Genomic DNA, 22632 nt, shown 5'->3' on the forward strand with positions numbered 1-22632 from the left:
ATGCACTGGAAAACACTATCAAACAAAACACTGATTTATTGCTTACCAACACATTTCTAATGAAGCACTGGATTTATTCAGTTTGGCTGTAAGTACGCGCAGTTGGGATTCTGTGCTAAGAAAAACAAACGTGAACGAAGCATAGAACGAGTTTCTTGAAGCTCTCGTGCGCATCTACACTGCACATTTCTCATTCAAGCAAGTTAGGAAATCTAAAAAGATACGAAAACCGTGGATTATGAGCGAGCATATCAAGATGATAAAAAACAAGAACCGCCTCTACCATGCGTTTCTACACTCCAGATCAGAAATTAAACTTGAGGAATTCAAGACAGAAAGAAATAGACTGAATAAAATACTAAGGCAAGCGAAAATAGATTACTATCAATGCCTTTTTTCTGAAATTAGCAGGAAACGTCCAGATGCGGTTTGGAAAGTAATAAATAGCGTTTTAGGTCGTCAAACTAAAAGTAATGTACCAAAATCAATAAGTTATAAAAATTGCGAATTAAGCGGCAAAGCACTGGCAGACCACTTTAATACTCACTTTGTGAATGCAGGTGTTACGCACACCCATGACTCCGAAGTCAGGTATTGACTAAGTAAAATGCGTTACAGAAACCATATTTATGGAGACAACTGACGAACACGAGGTGTTTACAATAATTAAAAATTTAAGTAACAGCAAAGCATTAGATATCGACAATTTACAAATTAAGCCAATAAAATACGTTTTACATTACTTTCCATTTATTCACTCGTTGGTCCATATATTCAATTTAGCAATAGAATCGGCGACTTTTCCATATGGTATGAAACGAGCTAGGGTGTCTGTGTTATCCAAAAACGGCGATATAAATAATGTTTCCAATTATAGGCCGATATCTGTCCTACCCATTTTTTCTAAAGTGCTAGAAAAAATTATTGCTGCACGCCTAACAAAGTTTCTGGACAAACATAATGTAATAACAAGCTCACAGTTTGGCTATAGAAAAGGTAGATCTACTGAGGCAGCCCTTTTATCCTTGAAAAAAAGTATCGTGCAAAGCATAGACAGCCAAAAATTCGCCCTCGGACTCTTCATTGATTTTAGCAAGGCATTTAATTGCCTCAGCCATGACATTCTTGCATATAAGCTATCAATGTACGGAGTACGCGGGCATTCACTCGCTTTGATGAAATCATATCTTGCAAACAGAACTCATTGTGTATGTATCGACAACATCCTCTCTTCTTTTGTAACACTTAAAAATCACAGCATATCCACGGAGTGAATGATGATGAGTGGGCGAAGCTGCGGAGGTTCATCGGTAAACCGTGAATCTTCCGTGAATTCTGCCCAGTACATCATCACCGACGTGAGATCGGGCGCGTTTATACTAAAGGTTCGATGAGAGTTATGACGACTTGCAGCTCACTTTAATTTTACATGTACGCTGTGAATTTTCATTGTTTAGAAAACCATTGCTTTAGAAAACTTCTGCGGTCTTTCGTTAAGCAGCTGGCGTCTTTTCGTTTTGCTTTAGAAACATCTGGCGTTCTTTCGTTTTGCTTTAGAAAACATCTGGCGTCTTTCGTTGGTTTATTTCATCAATCAACGGCGTTTTGAACAAAATTTTTATTGTTTAATCACGCGCAGGGGAAATCTCACCAGGCACTACCTTGGAGGTAAACAATGGCTGCTAATGGGAATGAGAGACGGAAGAAGTCGGCTTTTAGCTAACACTTACACTTCTACTTCTACTAACGTTTCCTACTGGAACATGCCAATGGCTGCTAATGGGGAATGAGAGACAGAAGAATTCGGCTTTTAGTTAACGCGCACGCTGCGAATTTCTTGTTGTTCAACAACGCACAGGAAAAAAATCACAGCATATCCACGGAGTGAATGATGATGAGTGGGCGAAGCTGCGGAGGTTCATCGGTAAACCGTGAATCTTCCGTGAATTCTGCCCAGTACATCATCACCGACGTGAGATCCGGCGCGTTTATACTAAAAGTTCGATGAGAGTTATGACGACTTGCAGCTCACTTTAATTTTACATGTACGCTGTGAATTTTCATTGTTTAGAAAACCATTGCTTTAGAAAACTTCTGGCGTCTTTCGCTAAGCAGCTGGCGTCTTTTCGTTTTGCTTTAGAAACATCTGGCGTTCTTTCGTTTTACATCTGGCGTCTTTCGTTGGTTTATTTCATCAATCAACGGCGTTTTGAACAAAATTTTTATTGTTTAATCACGCACAGGAGAAATCTCACCAGGCACTACCTTGGAGGTAAACAATGGTGCTAATGGGAATGAGAGACAGAAGAAGTCGGCTTTTAGCTAACACTTACACTTCTACTTCCACTAACGTTTCCTACTGGAACATGCCAATGGCTGCTAATGGGGAATGAGAGACAGAAGAATTCGGCTTTTAGTTAACGCGCACGCTGCGAATTTTTTATTGTTCAACAACGCACAGGAAAAATCTCCCACCGGCACCACCTTGGAGGTCAAGATCTGGTACTAGCATTACGACTGGTTACTCACTACGACTACTACGACTACGAGGGACGAACGGGTGCCACCTTAAGGAGCTTCGCCCCTAAAATCTCCCACCGGCACCACCTTGGAGGTCAAAGCGTAAGACTGGTTACGCACTACGACTACTACGACTACGACTACGAGGGACGAACGGGTGCCGCCTTAAGGAGCTTCGCCCCTAAAACGGAGTGCCGCAAGGGAGTGTTTTGGGCCCCCTATTATTTAACCTGTATATTAATGACTTAGTAAATATAGATCCTACAGTTGATTTCTTTATATATGCGGATGATAGCACCATACTCTTTAATGGAAAGGACGCAAACCAACTAATTATCAGATGTAACGCATTCCTAGTGAAACTATCTGATTGATCACTTTTAAATGTGATTAGAATGAACCCCACCAAAACCAAAGCCATTCTATTTAGAGCCAGAAATAAACCTTTTCAGTTGGAGTACTCAATCACTTATTCAGGCCAAAATATAGAACTAGTTAATGAACATAAAATCCTTGGGGTAATATTTTCATGTCATTTGAGTTGGGACGCTCATTTTAATAACCTTCGGAACAAGTTTTCTGCTGTTGCCGGTGTATTATCTCGCTGTAGAACTTTCATGACGATAAAAGCCAAGCTACAAATTTATCACGCATTATTCACCTCGCAGTTTAATTATTGCAGTTTAGTATGGGCGACCCCAACGGGAACTAACATAAATAAATAATTACATTACAGAAGGCGCTTCTTCGGCACATTGCTAATATCGAACCCCGATCAACAACAGAAACATTGTCACAAAAATACCAAAACATATGGGTAGATCGATACTACGAATACGGTGTTTTACAACTATTTTATTTTGCAAAAAAACAATATAGCGATTTTCTTACATCCATAGCGAGCTTGCAACACCATGAGATACCTGTACACCTCAGAAACCCTGAACCTTGGTATGTACTACGCTTTCGCACCGAATATAAGTTGCAATCCATTAAACACAATTTGCCGAAAATTCTAAATAATCATGTGAACGCTACTAATCTATCTCGCAAAGAATTGAAGATGTATTTTGTTAACATGTAAGCATATATATTATTGTATAATGATGCATATTAAATGACCATGTTTTGTTTTATTGCCTCTTTATTTGCACAACAATGTCTCTTGTTGAATGTTAAACATCCTGTCGTAAAGCATGTACCTGAGTGTCAAATTTTCGTTTTAGATTTGTACCGAAATGTTTACTGTTATCGCGCTGTCATGTACAACGCCTCCTGGGTCCAGTCAAGCTGCTCACGGCAGCTTTTAGCCCCGGAGGACGTTTCTAGTCTGTAACTAGAAGAATAAAAAAGTTGAAGTTGAAGTTGAAAGGCTGTTGTAAACAGCTTGAAAGTGCCTGAAGGCCCTTTATGACAGCACTATAGACAGCGTACACCAAATTAAAGTATATAATTGTATATGAGTGTATTATTCATAAAATATAAGAAATAAGCTTGTGTTCAACAGCGGTCATTTGACAAAGTCATTGAAAAGTGAAAAGCAGTAAAACAACGCAACTTCATGTCATAAGCAAATCTAGATAAATACCATGAGTATACTACGAAAGAGAGCGATACATTAGCAACAGTTTAATAGATTAACGCACTTGTTTTCAGACACAGGCGTCATGGATCACTGGAAAACAAAAAAAAATGCCGTCTCATTTCTTTCCGGGTTAAGGCATGAACGTCAATACCTTCGCTTTCATATTTATTTAAAAGTGAAGGGACATTGTAGACTAGTGATTGCATTATGTAATTGGTACGCCTTTTCGGGACAAGCCATTTGTCCTGGCTACAGGTGCGTTGGTCACTGAACTGCTGTTGTAGTCCTGACAGTGATTTTAGAAGTGAAGAGAACTTTTTAGAGGAAAATAAGTATGAATGCAGCAAACGAAAGTGATACACCTCAGTAACTGATTATGTTAAATTTTTGTGAAAAGGGGTAATGTTGTTTGGAGATATGGAACGTTGGCTATAATTCGAAGTGCACGTTTCTCAAGAACAAGAAGTTTGTGCATGGTAGTATTTCTAGTGGTGCCCCACACAAGCATGCAGCAGTTAATGTGTGATGCAAATAGTGCCTGATAAACTTGTAATCTCACCTTTTCCGGAAAGATATGGCGACATCGTGACAAGGCACCTGTTGCTGATACCAAGGACTTCGACAATATGTCAGCATGGGGTGTCCAATTGAGTACAGTATTGAAAACGACACCAAGTACCTTCTGTTCGCTGACGATCTCAATTGTCAATAGGTGTTAGAAGAGTAAATGTTAAAAGACTGCACGTTAGTGAGTATGTCGCTAACAGTCCTGGCTGCTGTACACCTGTCCGGCGATCCGGTATAGCGAATACGGTAATGCGTTTACAGACAAGGTAGAACACACCGGTATATGCGCCATCGTGTGGAGGCTTCCTATTGAAGTGCTTGTAATTAGATGGCAGCCCCCCTAGCTGGTCGGCAAGCACAGTAGCGACTCCCATAAATTACGAAAGCGACAAGCAAAAACCACTGACAGCGCAGTGTATAAACAGATGTCACGTTAAGCGCATAAAACAACCCCGATAAGTTGTTTCGGAATGAAACCTAATATACTTTGAGCAAGAAATAAAAAGCTTTTGAGGTACCATTAGGCATTTCGTTCAAATGAAACAAAGTTGGTCGTATTTAGGAAATTTTCAATGCAAATATCTTTGTGCACATACATTTGATGGAACAATATAGATGGTGATCAGAACGAAGCTTTATGGCTTTCCTAAAATTCACCACGGGGAGGCACGTGAAAGCCACCTTTCCACAAAAGTTACGTATCTAGGGGGGCACAAAGTGGGATGATAATTATCGCTGACAGCCGCCCAATTATCTAAGATTGCATAATGAACTTTTTAGTGGCTGCAGTAAGTGGACACGTTCAGTGTAATGAAAACTTAGAGTCAGTCATGTTCTTACTCAGTTCCACTTGGCAGAATTCTTCTAGCACGTCCGTGCCCCTAGATATCCGGCCGCGAAGTTTAATTGCGGTTCGCACGATTACGCAGACAAGACAGTATACAGACTGGTGCAAAGCAACGCCCTAAAGTTCCGCGGAAGTTTCGTGCGGCGTTTATGCAAAGATGACAGTTACCCTTTTCTTATCAGCTGGCGATATGAAAGAATGACTGCGCGTCACATAACAGAGAAACCTTGCGCCGATCCTCGTTTTCTTGCATGCGTAATCATTCGAACCGCAATTAAGCTTTGGATATGTCGGATCACAGATATGCTAGACTAGTTTTTTCACCTTGATCTGTGTAGAAGAGCGGCTGCCTCTAAGTTTTCCGTACAAACATGCATGCTCATTGCAGCCAATAAAAAGTCCGTCGTTGCATGTAAGCTGGGCGGCTGACAGCGATAATTCCCATATCATTTTGTGTGCCCCTAACCACACAACTTATATGCAGAGATGGCATTGTAATAAAATCATCAAGGTTAATTTTGACTGTCCGTTATTGATCTATAATAGCAAATTCCCAAATGTATCGAAGTATCTTAAGATACAGTTACAAGGTATCGTATCGCATACAATTATTACCGCAGTATCTTGTATCTGTATCACAAATACTTCTTGCCCAAGTATCTTGTATCGTATCACGATACAATTTGAAAGCATCTTTGCCCAGCTCTGCTATGGGCTACTGCTACTTCTTACATTATCGTCCTGGTAGTCCCGGCTACTGTACAGATCCCTGTAAAACTCATCCGATACTTTAACTATCCTATCCATATTGTTAGGGACTTTGCCTTCCTTGTCCCACAATGCGTACATCTGGTTTTTACCTGTGCCCAGTTTTATCTTCACCGCTTTGAGGCTGCGCCCGTTCTTTGGAACATGTTCTATTCTCTCCATGTTATATCTTCATAGTCGGCTAATTTAGGCTTACTGATTAACTTCGAAAGCTCTGCCAGTTGTATAGAGCTTTTGAAGTAGCTCTATAAAACTGGCAGAACTTTCGAAGTTAATCAATACGCATAAGTTAGCCGGCATACGAAGATATAGCATGGAGATATAGCTGCACAAATAATACATAATAAATGCACGGCACAAATCCACCGACAATCCACCAGCTCTGCTGTAACCCAGCCTTGCATAGCAGTGCAACCTGCGCAAATTTTTTTCTTGTCTCGCTTTCTGCAAACAGGATTTTATTCGGCATATTGTGGCGCGTCGCGTTTAGGCTGTTTAGGCTGTAACGCATCCGATGCCTAGAGCATCGGACGCGTTATTCGAAGGCCGCAGGTTCGGTCCCTGGCGGCGGCAAGTTATCTTTTCGTCCATTTTACTTTCTTCACACCTATATTCTAATTGCTACAAATGACATTCCCTATACTTTCCTTGGCATTATGGCCTGTTAGTTCTCATTATTATTATGCTCTATTTTATGGCTTTGAGCCAAGCGTTACGAGGTGAATCAACGTGTTTCTGTAAGTGTAGTAGCTGTGTGCACATCGTGTGCTTACCAGGCACGTCGACAACACTGGTGTTTAAAAGGTGATTTATGGCGTGACGTAACGTGAGCACTCACGCTAGAGTACATTCGTCAGTACTATCGAGACTAAGTGCACTTTATGGTGCAATCAGACCCGTAGTCATGAATTTTTTTCGGGGGGGGGGGGCAGTTGCTGAAAACCTTGACTATTTCAGAGAAACACCTATTTTTATTATTTATTTTAAACACGTACTTCACCAAAATTTCTTGAGGCCCGTGTACTTAGATTTAGGTCCAAGTTAAAGAACCCCAGGTGGTCGAAATTGCCGGAGCCCTCCACTACGGCGTCTCTCATAATCATATCGTGGTTTTGGGACGTTAAACCCCAGATATTATTATTATTCACCAAAATTTCGGGGGGGGGGGGGGGGAGGCTGGGTGCAATCATGTGAATATCATACTTAAATTTCGTTAATTCTCCGGGGTCGAGCAATGCTTCAGTATAGTTTGCTGAATCATAGGAATACAAATGTAATGTTTATTAGCCTGCTATAAAAGCGGAGCCAACACTCCAACCAGGATTGGCATTAAGCCAACATGACGCCTGTAGCATAGCAGTACACATGTAGTGTTTATTGCTTTGTTATAAAATTAAATAGCCAGCACGGCAAGCAGAATTGACGCTGCACCGCCATTACGCATGCATAGGCTGTTCTTCCAGACCAGTTTCCAGACCTGGCGTGGCTCTCTGGTAGTATAGCTGACTGCCATGCTGAATGCTGGGGTTCGATTCCTGCTGGGATCCTAATTTTTATTCTTTGCATTCATCGGGTCAACGCAGCCGATGTCGGTTTTTCTTAACGCTCTTGCAATAAATTACCAATGCCTGTTCACGCCGTTCCTGGGTAGATATAAAGTGTCAATCACCTGTGGTGCATACCCGTACACCGCGGCCCGTCGTAAACGGGTATGTGCCACACGTGTCTGGAGGAAAGGGTTTGACGACGTACGCGACACGATTTTCACGTTATTCATGTCATGACCCGACAGCCATATTCGTCAAATCCTCTAACCCAACTTTGGTCTGGTCTACACCAAGTTAAGGAGGCGATCATGAGAGCTGCCAGACGTAGGCGGATAGATAGATAGATAGATAGATAGATAGATAGATAGATAGATAGATAGATAGATAGATAGATAGATAGATAGATAGATAGATAGATAGATAGATAGATAGATAGATAGATAGATAGATAGATAGATAGATTGAAAAGCCCAAAGTGCCAAAGGTTCGTTTAGAAATGCTTCGCATTTGAAACAATGTTCCGGCGCAAACGCAATAAAATCGAACTCAGAAAGGCGGCGAGTGGAGCGAATGAACGAAAAGCGCCGCCACGCCACGGGCCCTCTTCGGCAACACCTTTGAATCGCATATGGCGCGGCCCTCAGAAAACGACGGGGCACCTTGCGGGCGCGCATAGTCTGTTGCACCAGCAGCACAACTATGCCCGCGTGAATTGCTCTTCCCGCTAAGTGCGCATACACAAAGGAACACGGCGCGTGAGTAACGTTCGCGCGTGTCCAACGACAATTCGAAAATAGCCCAGCGGCGGTGAGTGCTGCCTCTGAGCGCACCCCGGAATAGAAGTGGCCCGACCTCACCGACAGCAGCAGCAGGAGCAGCCTACAACGCTTCGCGTCCGCCGCAGCATTCGGTCATACTTATCTTGAACCATACGACCTCGGCCATCTATCCGTTATCAGGTTGTCCTTATCTCTGACGCAGTTAGCCAACTAGCTGCGCTGTTTAATTATTGTGAGAAGGATACGTGGAGATACTGAACCGACAAATTTTCTGCCAGATAGTGCGAGACCATATGGCTTCTTTTTTTGGCCTGAGGCTTTAGCTGGTGGTTCAACGATGGGTAATTCCACGCCAACTGTCCCAGCCTTGGCGCTCGACCAGCTGCGATTTGAATGAAAAAAAAAAATCGAGGACTACCTCTACAAAGCCAGAAGTTTTCCGCCAAAGTATTTATGGCGAAAAAAATTTTTCGGTGCCGCAAACCGTATGTGAAGTTTTTCGGAAAGCTCGAAACTATGGCTCGTAAAATGCGTTTTCAAAAAATGTCTGCTTCATAAATTAGGCTAGGGCAAATTTTTCCCTACATAACGATCGTAGGCTTCACATTTAAAATAAGTTTCATGTACGTTTACGCTTTAGTGGGTTTTTTATGCGGTCTTAAATATGGACAATATGACCCATATTGTGGATTTTTTTATAGAAAAGCGACGTTCAGTGAAATGCAATCTTTTCTTTTAACTGATCGCCAGGAAGTTCTCCTGTAGGACATAAATAGTTGGAGACGTATATAGCGTGAAATGGTTTGTACAGCTGGCGACAAAATTACAAAAAAAATCATTTTGGCCCCGTATCTGCGTGCTTCGCTGCAAATGTCGTCTAAAGACGATAGAAGAGGCGCTGCGTGAGATATGGACGCCATCTGGCAATACGTCGGGAAACATGAGTGCAGTGTTGCGGGCTGGTAGTCCCGGCGCAGCAGAAGGCGAAGACCGGCGGTGACCAACGCGACCGGCGGGGTCGCCAGCCAGCCCGAACACGCGGTTTGGCGCGAAGCGCTGAAGCAGAAGAAACGTCCGCACTCACCGAGTACTCTCCACACACTCTTTTATGTACACGTCGCCTGGGTAAAACAGGAATGCCAGAGCGGCGCCCCATGGAATTCGTACAGTGCAATACAGAACCGAAACCGAAACACAACAATGAGCTCGTGCAGAGGGCACGGAGGAAGGCAAGTTTCAGCGCAGTCGCATTTTCAGCGCAGCTTAAGAAACTAGGGTCTTAGAATTACGTATGAATGCATTTTCTATTAAAGGAACACACCACTTAATACTTACCTAGTGATGTTGCGCCTCAGATATGCGTAATATTTACTTTCTGATCGACAACGTTCACAAGTATGAACAGCCGTACCAGTTCAAGCTGGGTGGGTGGTAAGCAAGTGGTTCAACTTTGGCCGTGTGGCTGAATCGAGTGACGTGCCGACAAACAGAAAGACAGACCAAAATTTCTCCGTTTAAGTATCCCAATAAAGACTATCGTCTTTAAAAAGACCCCCCCCCCCTCCCCAAAGGGAATCGTGAGGAAATGCGAACGCATTTCTTGCGCCGAGAGAGGGTACCGTTGCCGTCAGACATTCGCCTTCACCGACTTCTGCCATCGCCTTGAGAGGCGCCCAGCCAGCGAACGGTCGAGAGTGAGGCGCGAGCGGACGGGAGAGTGGGGCGCCAGCGTTCTTGGCTCGGCGTTGGCGTTTCACAGCGGCGTCTCGAGCACACATTTCCGGATGTTCTTGAGAGGCGCCCAGCCAGCGAACGGTCGAGAGTGAGGCGCGAGCGGACGGGAGAGTGGGGCACAGGGAGAAGAGAGAGCGAACGGCGAGAGAAGGAGCGGCGAAGCACTGCACCTGCCCTCTCCTACACTCTCCCGCACCACATGCTCCGGTTGCTAGGGGCGAGGATAAGCGCGCGCGCCCGCAGCTGTTGCTATGGGAGAGGGCGCCGCGGACAACGCCGGATGCCTTACATAGCCCGACTAAGAAATGCATTCGCATTTAAAAGTTCATTTTCGCACATGTTCAGTCGTAAATGTAGGTGGTCCTAGTAAAATTATGCTAAATAGCGCATTTACTAGCAACATTAGTTGTCTACTGACTGAGAAAGTTTTATGAAGTTACTTTTTGTTTTAAGAAAGAAAAAAATTTTTGAAGTTGTGTGCTGCTGGTGTCTCTTCTTGCTCGTGTTTTGTCTTCGCAGGAATGCGTCTAGCGGTAAGTACAACCTATGTGGGCGCGAGGTTCGCCACGGAACAGCTAGACAACCTGGTCAACTTTGCCCGTCCTTATTTGAATACTTAACTAGCGAGTATTGGTCTGAGTCAACGAAAAATGCGAACCCCGCTAGAGGGAATTTAACCACATGCAGAGCTGCACGTGGTTAAATTCACTCTATTTCACAGCACACTACTAAGCACACTATTCCGACCTTCAATGAACAGCTCTGTCCATTGAAGGTCGAATAGTGTGCTTACGCAACAGGGGGAAGTCACACCGATGCGTGCAACACCCCGATGCCTTGCGCGAAGATTTAAAAGTGGGAAGAACACTATGATTAAGGAAAAATTCTGTTGCTGTATTATAAAATGCATGTTGTACTTTTGCACCTATTGACGGTCACTGGTCAAACCTCATCACTTACATACAATTCACTTATAAATATACTAATCACTTATATGCGATTGTGTTGATTCATAAGCGCAACTTATCTGCTGTGTTAAGGCACCTAATTTGTTCCTTTTATCATTTTTAAATCTTTGCGCAGGCAATGGGGTGTTGCACGCATCGGTGTAACTTGTCGCTGTTGCGTAAGCACACTATTCCGGCCTTCAATGGACAGCTGCATGTGGTCAAATTCACTCCACCGGAGTTCCCATTTCTCGTTGACTAAAGCCAATACTCGCTAGTTAAGTATTCAAATAGGCACACGCAAGGACGATTAAGTTGGCTAGGTGTTCCGTGGCGAACCTCGCGCCCACATACGTTGTACTTATCGCTAGACGCGTTTCTGCGAAGACAAAACACGAGCAAGAAGAGACACCGGCAGAACACAAAATCAAAAATTTTTTTTTGCTTAAAAAAAAGTAATTTGATAAAACTTTCTCAGTCAGTGGACAACTAATGTTGTTAGTAAGTGCGCTATTTAGCATAATTTTACTATGACCAATTCAATGCTAAATTTACGACTAAACATGTGCGAAAATGAACTTCCTTGCAACTTTGTCGCCAGCTGTACACACCATTCACGCCATATACGTCTCAAACTTTTTTTGGCCTACAGTAAAACTTGCCGGCGATCAGTTAAAAGAAAATATTACATTTCACTGAATGTCGCTTTTCTATGAAAAAAATCCCCAATACGGGTTCTGTTCCTACTAGGTGTGAAATTGGTGGGCCCAATACTTTAAGTGACCATCTACTTTCTAGCCTACCTACAGATCATAGCACTGCTGGAATTGTGGAATATACCGCAAGACATCATTACCCTACTCCTTTTTGTATAGGTCCTTTAACACGTCCTCAACCAGGAAAATATGTCACGACTTTCTTCGATTCTAAGAAATTCATTGATATGGTTCGTGCGATTGACTGGGCTGACGTGCTTGAAGAAGAATGCGGTAATAAGGCTTTTGAAGGTTTCTCTGCAAAAATATCAGGATGTTCTAATTCATGCACAAGTATCACAACTGTGACGCGATGGTTTAGTCCGCCAAGAAAGCCTTGGATTAGTGATTCTTTATTGCGGTCTATCAAAAAAAGAGATAATCTTCGTAAGAAGCTTAAAGTCCAGCCGTTTAATAATACCTTGCGGTCGCGCTTCAACACGTATTCGAATGTTTTAACAGCCACTTTAAAAGATGCCAAGCGTAAATACTACGAAAATAAAATAAGGAAAAACGGAAGTGACACTAGACGGAACTGGCAGGTAATTAAGGGACTCCTGAACATCAGTACAACTAAAAAAATCACAGCATATCCACGGGGTGAATGATGATGAGTGGGGCGAAGCTACGGAGGGAATCATCTGTAAACCGTGAAACTCTCCCAAGGATCAGAAATGATCCTTGGGAGAGCAAATCGCGCTTCGCAATTGTAAAAAATGGTGGCGAAGTTCCTGCGCTCTTAGGAACGGACATTTCACGGAAACATGCCACTTAAATAGTGCTTTAGAAGTGGTACCCAACTTACATGTATTAACTGCTATTAATGCATTCAGTGAGCGCTTGCAAGCAATAATGCTGATCATTCGAATTTACTTTGCTGAACTTGAGAGAAATTGTGTACACCGGCTTCAAGACTTGCCCTAGCGAGAATATTTAGTTGCGTGCCCTGATATTTCAATCCTTTAAAACACTTTGAATCCTATGAACAAGGTAAAAACTTGGCGAGAAGTGGCAAACCACGACACAGGAACACAGGTCACATGAATGACACCAAACACACACACATGCACAGTGATTCAGGTTACCAACGGTTTTGATTTCTTGATTGTGAAAGTTGCAGATGACCTACGGTGTTCTATAAAGTATTCAAGGAAGAAAGAGAAACACGATTCTATTAACATCAATCTTTATTTTTACGAAAACACCAAAAAGGAACGAATGCCATCATTTAGTTGGTGTAGGGCCTGTTCCCGAATTACTAGGGCGAGTCCTACCTGGAAGAAATACAAAAAAGAAAATTTTGTTACAAAATAAAGTAGCTAGAAGAGAACGACTTAATCACGTAAGCCCCAATAATTGCGCAGTCGCATGCTCAAAAACATGCGACGCACAATGCTTTTTTAGTCTTCATATTATTTATAATACAATGTAACAAGGCAATGAAAATAATAAACTTACCTTCAAAATTAGCAGAGGGACGTTGTTTGCAGAGCAAGTAAATCCAGAAATTGTTGATCACACCTCGATGTGACGGCGTCCATCACTGAAGCTTTGCAGAAAGGAAGCTGCGATGGAGTCTTGCATGTAAGCTGAGGTGTCCATTTTTCCGCAGGAAAGTTACGATGCTGGGTCCAATAAACAGCCGGTACACAGAAACAAACGCGCATGCGCGTCCACAATTGCAGAACACGCAGTGAGGTATGTTCTTCACAGCTGCGCGTTTATACTCTGCGTAAATAGCGGCACTCGCTGACCCCGAAACAAGAGCAAGATAGATCACAGGTGACAAACACGACCCGCACTCGACACTCCGGCGAGCGATACTGAAGAAAAAAGAGTGCGGCGCGGAAGGATACCCAACATAAGCGCTGAAACGTCCGTCAGATTTACATGATCGTCACCGCCAGTGAATATTGGGAAGCTTATTGGTGAACTAAGTTTCAAGTCCTCATAATTTATGACACAATATTAACACACTACAAATAAAATTAATTTTTTCTCGCGTTATTTTCTTGATCACAGCAGTAAGCGGGCCGACGCGCCGATGCCTTCTTGTCATCTGTGCAGTGGACATTTGGAACATGCGTTCGCCGAATTCCTTACCCCTCAGGTCGTCGCCGCTGATGTAATCACGGTTCTGCCCAGAGGACCGGAGCCAGCCAGAGTCCCGGGGAGGTGTCGAGGAGAGGAGCCCGGAGCTGTTAACAGTAACGTTTATTTACAGGTAGCGTGTTGCTACATGATGGGGTTAGCATCATGGAAGCTCTCGGAGCTCGTGAGAGCTTGAGAGAACTTGTGAGAGCCTGTCGGGAGCGCATCGGCGCTCGCATTTTATGTCCTTGCCTTCCCAGGGTTCCCTGTAGGAAAAAACAATGGAGGCCAAGACAGTCCAATGAAAATTTCCATCTTCACCTTCGCCCCCAAAAGGGAAAGGTGAAACGCCGCCTCCTTCCCAACCCACGAAAGGAGAAAGAGGCACGCCCAGTACGTCCCATGGCGAGGGAAAAACACTGCCCACCGCGCACTACACGGCACAGCACGAAGACGTTGAGTCTTACGTGGAAGTCAATTTCGTAGTCTGTTGCAGTGAGGGGTATGCGGCGCCAGGTAGACCACGAATTGTGGAAACAGCGGCAACAAGGCGCCACGGAGAACGTGGGAAATGCATCCGCAGACGGTTCCCAGACGCTGGGTCCTTTGTCCGGGGCACCTTGACGACACCGCCTCGACGGCCCACAACTCTTCCTAATCTGTCAGTCGGTCAGGCGTGCCCAAAGAGTTTTTACGAGGGGCGCAGACAACCTGAGAATATTAGACGAACGACCTTCGTGTTGTCGCCGCTCTTGGGGCATTTCTGGAACCGCTGACCCGGAAGAAATCAGGGTAGTCTTAGCCGCAACGTCTCATGCGTCAAAGCGGCGCCAAGCCAGGCAGGCCGATCATAACAGCCCGTCCACCGTCACAGGAGGTCTCGAAGGGGTTGCAGCACCAAAGCACTCCGCAGAGACCGTAGATCTGCTCCCTTGTAGACGTTGACGCAGGCTGCACCAATCTCTGGACCTGAGCCATGGCCAGCAAACGCCAGAAACGAACCACGCAAGACCCGAGGCACAACAAACTTAGAGCACTCAACTGACCTCGAGAAATGCCAGGTTACAGTTTTGGTAAAACTCCCTAGAAATTTACAATTGGTGCGCTCACTCGTGAAAATCAAGAATCAGATAACGAAGCCATAACAAACTCAGACCTACTACGTGCAAAGCAAATCAACAGCCTAACGTTTTGTATCATTTCCCAGAGAGATTCACAGCGTTCAAGGCACGCAGCTGCTACGGGCGAAACAAAACGAAAGGAGGTAGTTAATGAATTACGCCTCTCACAGTATAAATAAAACTCAAAATCAAACTTGCGCGTATGAAAATAAAACAAACAGAGAAACAAAAAATCACAGCATATCCACGGGGTGAATGATGATGAGTGGGGCGAAGCTACGGAGGGAATCATCTGTAAACCGTGAAACTCTTCCGTGAAATGCGCCCAGTACATAATATAAAGAGTGCGAAACATCGTGTATATATTAAACATCAAACTTTTATTGTACTGTTGGTTTACGTGGTCCCTTCATTATCACTTGTGATCGGTGAAATGCAAGGAAGAAGTCCGCTCCCGAGCGAAAGAGCGCCAAGAGCGACCGCATTCCCCGCTCGCCCTGTGCGAATTAAAGGCAAGGCTAGAGGGAAGACAGGACGCGCGTTCCACGACCCGAGGTCGGTAGCATGCCCAACGAAAGCCAACGGAACGCGATCGTGCAAGTGCTCCGGCTTCGCATCGCCTCATGGTTCCATTTAGCATCCCAAAACCAAATATATTGCTCAAGGTGTGCCTTGCGTTTTTCGTAGAAATAATTTCTTTATCATGTACATTAAGACGAAAAGTTGAAAGCTCACTAGAGTGTATCGCCCGCAAAGTATGTCTTTTAGTGTGATTTAACTCTCGTACGGCAGGGTCCTCGCGCCGTTGCCGGTCCACCTCGCCCGTTGACGATCGGGCGAGGTGGCTACATACAACTACTACTACTACACTTTAAGAAAAACATCTGGCGTTCTTTCGTTCTGCTTTTACAAAACATCTGGCGTCTTTCGTTGGTTTATTTCATCAATCAACGGCGTTTTGAACAAAATTTTTATTGTTTAATCACGCACAGGAGAAATCTCACCAGGCACTACCTTGGAGGTAAACAATGGCTGCTAATGGGAATGAGAGACAGAAGAAGTCGGCTTTTAGCTAACACTTACACTTCTACTTCTACTAACGTTTCCTACTGGAACATGCCAATGGCTGCTAATGGGGAATGAGAGACAGAAGAATTCGGCTTTTAGTTAACGCGCACGCTGCGAATTTTTTATTGTTCAACAACGCACAGGAGAAATCTCCCACCGGCACCACCTTGGAGGTCAAAGCGTAAGACTTGTTACGGACTACTACGACGATAACGACTACGAGGGACGCACGGGTGCCGCCTTAAGGAGCTTCGCCCCTAAAATCACAGCATATCTACGTGGTGAATAATGATGAGTGGGGCGAAGCGAACTCGCGCTGCAGCACGGCGATGGCATTGGCGCGAGCGTGGTCCTTCTTTATGGAAGATATTGTGACTAGATTGTTTGAGAACCACAATCTGTTGCACACACCGCAACTATGGCCGAAACTTTTATCAAGGAAGTCCCGCTGGAAGCGCGCGTCGGCGCCTTCGGGCAGAGCCCGCCTGATGCGTTTTGCAGCCACTTCACGTGCTCGCACAACCTCGGGCTCTGCCTGCCGGTACGCGCGCTTTCTCGCTGCTTCACGGTCCTTCACATTTTGAAGATCCGATTCGCGCCGCAGCCGTGCAGCTTCGGCCTCGCGGGCTCGAACGGCGGGGTCTTCGCGCCGCAGCCGTGCAGCTTGTCGAGCAGCTTCGGCCTCGCAGGCTCGAACGGCGGGGTCTTCGCGCCGCAGCCGTGCAGCTTGTCGAGCAGCTTCGGCCTCACGGGCTCGAACAGTGGGGTCTTCGCGCCGCAGCCGTGCAGCTTGTCGAGCAGCTTCGGCCTCGCGGGCTCGAACGGCGGTTTCTTATCGCCGCAGTCCTGCAGCTTGTCGAGCAGCTTCGGCCTCGCGGGCTCGAACGGCGGGGTCTTCTCGCCGCAGCCGTGCAGCTTGTCGAGCAGCTTCGGCTTCGCGCGCTCGAACGGCGGAATCTGCTTCGCGGCGTCGACGTGCAGCTTCGGCCTCGCGGGCTCTCACCTCAGGATTCTGTCTGCGAGCGCGCGCTGCCGCCGCCTTCCGTGCCCTCCGTTCCGGAGCCTTGTCTTCCATCTGGCGACTCCGAGCTAAAGAGAAAGCGTGCCAAGAGGGAGCCTGATGGCGCGTTACTTCTGAAGTGTCTTCGGGTGTCGTTGAAAACACGAGACGTAGTAAAGAAGAAAGAACGCCACACAGGCGAAGACGCACGAGAGTGTCACTCGTCAACGTCGTCTTCTTCTTCTACTGCATACCAGAACGCGCGCAGTAAAGAAGAAAGAATGCCACACAGGCGAACACGCACGAGAGTCTCACTCGTCAACGTCGTCGTCTTCTTCTACTGCATACCAGAACGCGCGCTTCTCACGAGCTAGAGGTGGCTACTACAACGCTACAAACAAACGGAGGATGGACAGACCCACGGCATAAGGAGCTTCACCCCTAAAATAGCATATTGTGTCTAAACCACAATACTGCTAATATTACTGACCCTCAAGATATTGCTAATGCTTTCAGTGATCATTTCAGTATTATAGGCACCGATCAGCCTAATTCGACGTTAGTTAGTCTTACGCGATGTTTTCATTCCTTTTACTTATTCCCAACAACGCCGCAAGGAGTAGGCAATATCATCAAATCTCTTAAAACAACTGGTCCAGGTTTTGACCTTATACACCTATCAAGCATAAGCTTGTATGTAAAGAAATCTCACCTACATTAGCACATGTAATAAACAAATTATTTAAAGATGGGATCTTTCCTAATAGCCTCAAAACAGGAAAAGTTATTCCTGTGTTTAAAAAAGGTGACCATAAGTGCATGAGTAATTATCGTCCTATCTGCATTTTCTCCGTCTTTAGTAAAGTGATCGAAAAGCTAATCTGCAATAGTCTAAATAAATACCTGTCCAAATTTAATCTTTTAACTCATGATCAATTTTGTTTTCGCGAGAATATGTCTACTGAACTAGCGCTTATTACTTTTGCTGAAAGGGTTAAATTAGCCATCGACCAAGGCCTTTTAGTCGGTGCTCTTTTTATTGATTTCACCAAGGCATTTCACTCCATCGACCATCCCATTCTTTTAAGGAAACGTGAATCTTACGGCATTTCTGGGCCACCTATAGAATTAATTCGTAACTATTTAACAGAGAGATCATATAGAGCCCAAGTTGATGGTGTTCTTTCTTCATCAGAAATTATAAATATAAGTGTTCCTGAAGGATGAATACTTGGGCCGCTTTTATTTCTCATATAAATCAATTATTTGCCGCAAATATTAACACATGCGCATTGTTTTCTTTATGCTGATGACACCACCATTTTCACATCCGATAAAAGTTGTGGTGCATTGCAGGATAAACTTAACGCAGACTTAGCAAATGTTCAGTCCTGGTGCGTAAAGAAGAAGCTAACAATCAATCCATCTAAGACAACGTTTATGATATTCCATTCCTCAATAAAAGTGCTCATTTATTCCATTGCACTCTCCTTAAATAATGATGTAATTGCCAGATCCCCGCGTACTAAATTCCTTGGTATTGTTCTAGATGAGAAATTAAAGTTCTACTGCCATACTCAATCTCTTATTTAATAATAATAATAATATCTGGGGTTTAACGTCCCAAAACCACGATATGATTATGAGAGACGCCGTAGTGGAGGGCTCCGGAAATTTCGACCACCAGGGGTTCTTTAACGTGCACCTAAATCTAAGTACACGGGCCTCAGACATTTTCGCCTCCACTCAATCTCTTATTTAAAAAATCTCATTTGGTATTCACATCATCATAAAACCTCGCTCTTACTTTCATCGAAACGTCCTCATGTCTTTATATAACGCGTACATACATAGTCACATTTCATATTGCCTTTCAGCTTGGGGTAATACATATGACACACATCTTCATCAGCTTGAAATTTTGCAAAAGCAGGCATTACGATTAATTACATTTCAGCCGCATACATCTCGCTCTGCTCCCATATTAAGTTCCCTAAATATTCTACCTTTGCGCATGTTGTTCAATCATAAGGTGTTACTACTAATGTTTCCCCTCATAAATACCGAACTTAATATTCCGGGTTTTTCTTACTCCAGCCTCATAATAACAATAATACAAGATTTTCAAAACAACGTTATCTACTTCCTAAAGTTAGATCAAATTATGGGAAATTTACCATTGCATTTTCAGGCATTTCACTTTGGAATTCATTACCATCAGATATCAAGTCATCTTCATTATTATCATTCAAACATAGTACTAAGGAGCATTTCATTAGCATTTTGTCACACACATAGAATTCATTACGTTTTTTTTTCTACAGCACACTTTGAAAATGTATCATTGCCTATGTGTTAAGTGTTTGAATTATGCCTTTATTTGTTGCTTGTCTGCATTGCCGGTTGCACGTGACATTTATCCTTCTTTGAATTTATGTGAATTTGTAATTTTTTTCACGTGACTTTTTAAATATCTCATTTTATCATTTGTGATTACAATAATAATTCTTTTATTTATGAATAGTGTTCTCTTCTATTACGGACGCACCAGAAATTATATAAAATATGTGACTCACTGTTTGCCAAGATTCTTGTAACCCCCATTTACTTTTTGTTAGGAGGTCCCCCCGACAGTTTTTACTTCGGGACCTCCGAATGTGCAAATATATGTCTACGTTCTTGTATATTTTATTTTGTCAAATAAATTTTTCTCATAGTGTCCATATTTAAGGCCGCATAAAAACCCACGAAAGCGTAAACGTTCGTCAAACTTATTTTAAGTGAGAAGCCTACGGTCGTTATGTAGGGAAAAATTTGTCCTAGCCCAATATATGAAGAAGAGTAGTTTTGAAAACGCATTTTACGAGCCATAGTTTCGAGCTTTCCGAAAAACCTCACATACAATTTGCGGCACTGAAAAATTTTTTTCGCCAAAAATATTTTGGCGGAAGGCTTCTGGCTTTGGATATATAGTCCTCGATTTTTTTCATTCAAATCGCAGGTGATCGAGCGCCAAGGCTGGGACAGTTGGCGCGGAGTGACCCCATTACCAGCGAAAATCATTAGTAAAAAAACAAGCTGAACTATATTCGGTGCTTAGAAATTATCTTTACTTGGGTAAGTGCTGAACGGTGGCATAGAAAAAACATTGAGGGCGAATCATACGATATATTTTTCATTTATTTATGTATTTATTTATTTATACCTCATTGGGCCATTACTTGAGGGGCGGTCATTAAAAATAATTAAAAGCAAATACAAAATGAATAGGGGTGCGCGAATATCAAATTTTTCGAATACGAATCGAATACGAATATCCACCTTCAAATATCGAATATCAAAGGAAAAATGCCTCCACAGTAACAATATTTTAGTTAACATGTAGCTATTGGAAAAAAAGAAACATTAACAGCCTGACTGGCAACACAACATGCACTGCTATCTCCAGAACACAATGTTCAGCTTCAGGCTAGCACAATGCACATCACAACGCAAGCAAATATCACGGCACAATGAAAGTAATGAATACATGTTATCATGAAGAATTATGAGTTGCTCCACATTATCAAGCAGCAGGCGCTCCCTTGTAAAGGCACGCTCCCTTGGAACAGAAGTGGCTGGTATAGGGAGTTACATGGGGCAAAGCTTTGCCAGACTGGGGTATCTGAAGGTGCCTACAGACCGCCACCAGTCACATGGGTCACTGTCTTTCTTCAGAAGTGGTCCCGCATAGTGAATGAGTGGTAGTGCGGCACGTTACGGCCGCATAATATTGAAAATGTACGGTTACATGAACGCCAACAGCGCTGCAAGTCGGAGATGCACCAGCAATAAATCATACGTATTGGGGCGCTCGTCGCAGGCAGATATCGTGCCTCCGTGTACTTACGATGTTTATCGCTCCTCTCGGCAACGTTTTCAGCGATACGAACGCAGCAGAAATGTCGAAGACGAGTTATTTTATGCATGATAATCGAATCGCATATTCGAATTTTTCGAATATATTCGAAACTTTTCGAATACACGATTTTCGAATCGAATACGAATATTTCGAATGTAATATTCGACGAATATTCGAAACTTTCGAATATTCGCACACCCTTAAATATGAAGCAATCACCACTTTGCAGAAATAAGTTACAAAGGTAAGTCAAGTTACAACAGTTAAAAAAATTGTCTAGACATCCGATAGTAGGTCTAAAGCGTGCTGTATTAGGGATGAGTGCAGCTTCCCTGTACCCCCAAAGTAAGAAAGGCACAAACTGATCCCAGTTCCTGCCGTTCTTCTATACTATGTGGCAGGATATGTTTTTAAAGGCCCTGTTCCAACGTTTCACTGCCCCGTTGTATTTTGGGAGTCTCGGCGGGGTAGACCAGGGGGAGCAACCTAGCTTCAACAAAAAACGATTCCTATGACGATTACGTCATAGGAATCGTCATAACAGGAAAGTGAAGCGTGCCTTCACAGAAGTAATGCTTATTGTGTAGTGATATAAGAGAGCTTGTACAATGTCCATTGGTGCTTGGCAGCTATAGGCCCGTTTGACGTGGACGCATCCACGTTGACGCCTAGAGGCACAGCTCCATCGCGACGACTAACGCCCACGATCATAATTTAGTCCTTGTGGTAACAGAAGTTGTAAACATATACCTGGACACAGCGTATCGTGAATCCCGCGAAAAGATGACATCAACAAGCACATAATAAACGCTACTACTCGATATGCACTTCTTGAAAGCGTCGTCAATTAAGGAGGGAAATGGCACGGTGTGCGTTCCTGAATAATAGGGTAAACTACGCCTGTGCTCACGCATACACTACCACACGGCGCTTCAACAACACGGGAGGCAGAGGTTCGTAGCTTGAGCCGCGAACGCGTGCAGGCGTTCCACGTCCCGCTGGCGTCTGTCTCCCTCCACCAAGCCAGTACATTCGCTCGTCAACATCGCTGCCTTTCAGCAGCGCTTATTGCAGCAGTTTTATCAGTCGGTGCTATCGCACTAGAAGCAGTCGGCAGCGGAGAAACACCATTAGTGCATGTGGAAGCTGTGCTACTCGGACAACGAGATGTCACACGCTAACACGAAGCACAAGGCAAAGGACGTAACTGCGTGTATACTCCTGATGCTAGCGCGGCCAGTGTTTATCGCTGGTATCGAAACGCTAAGGCACGTTCACACCGAGCGCGGATCCGGAAAGCGGACGCGGATTATCTGCAAAAGCTGAAAATCCGCGGGCGCTTCTCGGGATCACGCCCGGACAGATTTTCTCCGCGCGGAAAAGTTGGCCGCTTTGGCCGCAG

The 22632-nt window shown here is 44.1% G+C and overlaps 1 protein-coding gene across 1 annotated transcript in view; it reads right to left on the bottom strand.

The window, feature by feature from the left end:
* Positions 1-22632, bottom strand: part of LOC119391998 (TWiK family of potassium channels protein 7) — a 200127-nt gene that overhangs the window by 65003 nt on the left and 112492 nt on the right. The window lies entirely within an intron of this gene.

The sequence above is a fragment of the Rhipicephalus sanguineus genome, chromosome 4 (genome assembly GCF_013339695.2).
Source record: "Rhipicephalus sanguineus isolate Rsan-2018 chromosome 4, BIME_Rsan_1.4, whole genome shotgun sequence".
In the NCBI taxonomy this organism is placed as follows: Eukaryota; Metazoa; Arthropoda; class Arachnida; order Ixodida; family Ixodidae; genus Rhipicephalus; species Rhipicephalus sanguineus.